This window comes from Fukomys damarensis, unplaced genomic scaffold (genome assembly GCF_012274545.1).
Source record: "Fukomys damarensis isolate Sample0158 unplaced genomic scaffold, DMR_v1.0_HiC HiC_scaffold_5, whole genome shotgun sequence".
Classification (NCBI taxonomy): Eukaryota; Metazoa; Chordata; class Mammalia; order Rodentia; family Bathyergidae; genus Fukomys; species Fukomys damarensis.
Genome location: NW_022900917.1, coordinates 3,963,993 through 3,969,020, shown reverse-complemented (window position 1 = coordinate 3,969,020; position 5,028 = coordinate 3,963,993). Strand labels below are relative to the sequence as shown.

The 5,028-nt window shown below is 47.0% G+C and overlaps 1 protein-coding gene across 3 annotated transcripts in view; it reads left to right on the top strand.

The window, feature by feature from the left end:
• Nucleotides 1–4,800: 4,800 nt before the first annotated feature.
• The window catches only part of Atp6v1c1 (ATPase H+ transporting V1 subunit C1), a 42,938-nt gene continuing 42,710 nt past the window's right edge, over nucleotides 4,801–5,028 (top strand). For all 3 annotated transcript variants that reach the window (XM_010612117.3, XM_010612118.3, XM_010612116.3), the window contains exon 1: nucleotides 4,801–4,958. The gene's annotated coding sequence lies outside the window, so the exon portion shown is untranslated. The remainder of the gene's footprint in view (nucleotides 4,959–5,028) is intronic.

The following is a 5,028-nucleotide window of genomic DNA, read 5'->3' as shown; positions in this document are numbered from 1 at the left end:
GGGTTCAGGCCATGACCTGGTGTCCGTGGCTCTTGGCACAGGAGAGGCAGCTCCTCTGGGAGGAACATGTGGGACAGTTTGGCCTGTGGTGGCCAGAAGGCAAAGACAGCAAGCTGGACACACACACTCTCTGCTGAGGGCGGCTCCAATAAAACTCCACAGGGCGCTGGCTCTTACAAAGCCAGGCAGGGAACACATTCTGGGAGGCTGAGGCAGGAGTATCGAGTTTGTGGCCAGCCTGGACCACTAAACAATTTAAAGAGAACCTGTCTCAAAAGAAAAAGAATTTTAAAAGAGTTACAAATATAGCTCCGTGTGAAGGCTCTGGGTTCCCCACCTCATGATGGCACCGCACCGGAGAAGAAGCCGGCAACACATGGGCTTGGCGGCTTTCCAGTTCCAAACCTTAACAGCACTGAAAACAAATATTCATCATCTCTGCGGATAATTTTTGTGTTGACTACTTTGAAAGATAAATGTGCATAAATTCAGGAATTTGGTATAATCATAAATAGGGACTAAATGCTAGGCATAGTGTTGTGAGCCTACGATCCCAGCACACAAGAGAGGCTGAGGCGGGAAGATTGCTGCAAGTTTGAGGCCAGCCTGGGACATGGTAAGAACCTGCCTCAAGAAACAGACAAATAAACAATCAGACAAACAAAAAGTAGGAACAAAAAAAAATGCTATTTTTAATTATTAAATACATCACTGTTTTCTAAACTAACTACTGAATGCTATCAGTGCTATTACTTTTATAACATTAGTGTGAGAAGAAAATTGAATGGATCTAGTCCACAGGCATCCATTTATTAGAATAGAACACTGCTTAAAAAGCTGGGCGTGGTGGTGCACACCTGTAATCCCAGCACTCTGGAAGGTGAGGCAGGAGGATCGCTGTGAGTTCGAGACCAGCCTGGGCTACATAGTGAGTTCCAGGTCAGTCTCAACTACATAGTGAGACCCTGTCTCAAAACAAACAAACAAACCAACAAACAGAATAGAACACTGCTTGTTCACCATCTGTTGTGTCACTTAAAGCTGGATAGAGCAAATAAGGAAATGATAGTAAAGGAAGTAAACCCTGAAATGAAGGTAGAAGGGCAGCCCTGAGGCAGGAGATTAGGTTTTTGGGCTCAGGGAAGACTCTGTCAATTGCAGAGATCCAATAGGAGTGCAGAAAGTGCCCAAGCCCTGCACCAGGACCAATCAGAGAGAGCTACCTTCAAATCTTCTGGCACAAGATCAAGCAGGTTTTTTTCTTCTTTTTTTGGTACCGGAGATTGAACTCAAGGCTTTGCGTTTGCGAGGCAGGCAACAAAACCACTGAGCCAAATAAATGCCCTGGCCCTCGAGCAGGTTTCTGATAGGTCAGTTTAGAGGCCCTGAGGGGTGGGGGATACAGAACATGGCCGCCAATGGGCTCCCTGCACTGTGCTCTCTTCCACAGTGGTCACTCTCATCCGGAAGTGTACTTCTCTTCCTACTTAAAACTGGCCCACACCCACTCTACAGAGCATGTTTCTTTCCTACCCTTAATAAATGTGAAACCTCGCTACCTTTTTTGTGCTTGTCTTGATCTATTCTTTTTTCAGGATAACAGGCATCTGGTAAGAATCTCTCTAGAAAGAGCTCACAGCACCCCAAAATCCTGGTAACCTAACTGCTTCTAAAGAAAGTCATTTTCCTATTTCTATGAACATTTGCTGGTGTTAAGATGATGTCGTAACATTTCTGTGGCGATAAGAACAAAGATGACCATTTTTACAGCTCAAGGGCCAAGAATACAAGGGACAGAAGAGAGGCACAGCTGGGTGGCTGCCTCCTCTCCTCGCACCCTCTGTTGTGAAGTGGCTGAAACAGCCTTTCTCATGGTTGTGCAATCCACGCAGTTGCCCCCTGCTGAATGCTCGCCCTGAACCATGTTATCCAGGCCTCTATAAGGTGGGGGACAGGCGCCCCAGAGAAAGGCGCTGCGCGGGCTGGGAGATTTGGGAGAATGCAGAGCGTAACAGGAGCTGTGGAAGAGAAAGTGTGTGGACCTGCAGCCAGGCAGCAGGGGTTCCAGTTCACACCTGGGGCCAGGGTGGGGCTCAGCTGTAGGGCTCCCGCCCAGATACCTGAGAGGCCGGGTTCTGTCCCCAGCACAGGGGTTCGGTGACTTCACACCTGCCTCTCCTAACTGCCCAAGCCCAGCACAGCTACACAGGGTGTCTGAGGACATACCCAGGGTATTCTGTCTGGGTGAAGAATGAGGGCAGTTTTTCTCTTTGTCTATGTCTGTACTTTCCGATTATAGAACAATTAATAAGTATTGGCTGTAGTAACAGGAATAAGTGCGACAGATGTTTACAAAGCTGTCACTCAGGAGCCTGCAGTAGGAGGATTGAAGAGTTCTGGGCCAGCCTGGGCCACATAGTGTGCCCCTATCTCAGACACACAAAGACACAGACACAGACACACACACACACACACACACACACTAAAAAGCTGTTATTCCATAAGATGGCCATTTCCTCCAAAGTTTCAGCTTAAAAAATTCAGTGCCCAAATTCAAAATGTTTGTAACTCTTGTAATTTTCCTTTATTGCATAGGAGTAACTTAATTAAATTCATTAACAAATTTCCAGATTTCTTTCTGCCTTTATGTGGCTACCACATCTTCACCTTTGGAAAGTTACTCAAAATCTCTTTGAGCCTTGGTGTTTTTTTTTTTTTTTTTCATCTCTAAAATCAGGGTGTGACATATGGAACCATATTAGTATGTGCAATTAATACTTGTTAATAAAAAAGTGTTTTTCTTTAAATAATCTGCACATACTGATTAAAACATTTGTTTGCATTCTTCTCCAGGGTGGGCTACAATATATAGAAAGCTCTGATGGTGACAAGCCAAGAATTCACTATCAGGATGTCATACAGGGGGTTGGTCCCTTAGCTTGTGGATGAGCCTAGTGACATCCCACAGTGTTCAAGTGACTGTCACCATTTATATGACTCCATTTTACAGTGGTACTTTGGTGCATGAACTTAGTTCTTTCCATCTTGGAAATGACTGTATTCTCATAACAATAGACAAAGATATCATCTCAATTTTACAGATTAAAAACCCAATGGTATTATACACTATCTTGGTAATAAAAAACTGTGGCACCTAGCTGGGCATGATGGTGGATGTCTGTAATGCCAACTGTTCAGAAGGCCACAAATTCAAGACCAACCCGGGCACTTTGAGACCCTGTCTCAATATAAACAAAGGGGTAGGAATATAGCTCAGTGATACAGTATCCCTGACTTCCACGCCCAGTACAACAAACACAAACACACACACACACATACACACAAAATCTGGGAATCTGAGATCTCATGGGTCTGGTACCAGAGTTTTTGGTCTCAGCACTACCTGCACTTTAGATAATTCTGTTTAGGGCCTGTCTCGTGCATTGTGGGGTGTTCTGTAGCGTTTCTGGCTTGGCCTTCTGGTTGGGAGCTGAGGGCCCATGCATGCGAGTACACCACACTCAGTTGTTCAGGTAGAAATAGCATCAGAAGATAAAGAGGAGGATGGGAGACTCAAGCATATCTGGGAATCGATCTGTCCCTGGAAATGGCGTTTTCCATAAAAAAGTAAACTTTGCCACAGATGAAGATGATGGAGAAAAAGATGATGATTTTGCTGAGGAGGAAACTGAAGAAAATTTCCAGTGAAGACATCCATGAGATAGAAAGGTACTCCAGCCAGCAATGCTCAGAATCGAGCCAGAACGGAAATCACTCAGAACTAGCAACACCAAGATCAGAAGGTCACGATATTTCAAAACAGCAAAAAGTACTGAAACATCAAAAGGACTTAGTTCTGCAGAAGATAAAGCAAACATGCAATCAAGAGTAGAAAAAAAAAAAAAGAGTAGAAAGAGTCGTTTTTCCTTCCAAAGCAGAAGCCAAGTTCATCAATTCTGTGACAAGATACTTCCGGATGACCCACCAGTCCTGTAGGGGTGGGAAAGACTGTTTAAGAAAATAGGGTCTTGCACTGTATTCCAGGCTAGCTTTGAACTCACTACATAGCCTTAAACTCATGGAGATCCTCCTTGCTCAGCCTCCCGAAAGCTGGGATTACAGGCGTTAAATTTTAATTAAAATGAAATGAAGTTTAAAATTCAGTTTCCAAGGCACGTGAGCCATATTTCAAATGCTCGGTAGTGGACACCATATGGGCGGCACAGGGATATGGTAATATTTTCTTCAGCACATAAAGCTTTATTTGCAATGTACAATTTACAAAAAATGCCTTCAGGCTCATTTTGAGAAGCCAGATAAAGTCTCTGGCATTTCTGACACGTGTGCAGAGCTGTGTTATAGAACTGGATATGAGCTCGCTGCGAGCTAAAACCCTAGCACTGAGTGCCTGGTACACCTCGGTATCCAGGGGCAATTACCGGGTTAAGCGGAGCTGGCCCGCAAGGAATTAAGGATATCAGGAAACCCACAGCAGACAAGTCCGTGCAGGAGTTGCAAATAAATCCTAACCCGCAGGAATCCGAAAACAGGAAAGTCCACGATGCAGCAGAGGCCGCCGGAGACAGTAGGAGGCGTCAAGCCCCTCCAGCCCAAAGCCCAGACCTAGGCCTGCCCAGGCCCCGCCCACCCCGGAAGCGCTCCGGGGCCCCCCTCTACGCCGTCCCGCCCCCTAGCGACCTCCGGGGCAGCCTGTCCGTGCTCGCCCTGCCCCTTTTCCCGCCCCCGCTCCGGGCTCCTCAGCCTTCCAGCCCCACCGGGAGATCTGCGCCTGCGCAATGGAGCAAGCGGTCAGCTGACTGCTCTGGCAGACACGTGATCGCCTCCGTGGGCGCCGGGGTCCAGCAAGCCGTGAGGCCTGTTCCCTGGCCGGGAGTGATGGAGCGCTGAGCAGTTAACATCTGTCAGCCCGTCTGTGTACCTTGTCTGGCGCCTGCTGGGTTCGTGAGCGGTGGCCGTGGCGGGTGGCTGGAGTGCGTCGGGTATCTCTAGAGGACTGGCGGGCCAGGC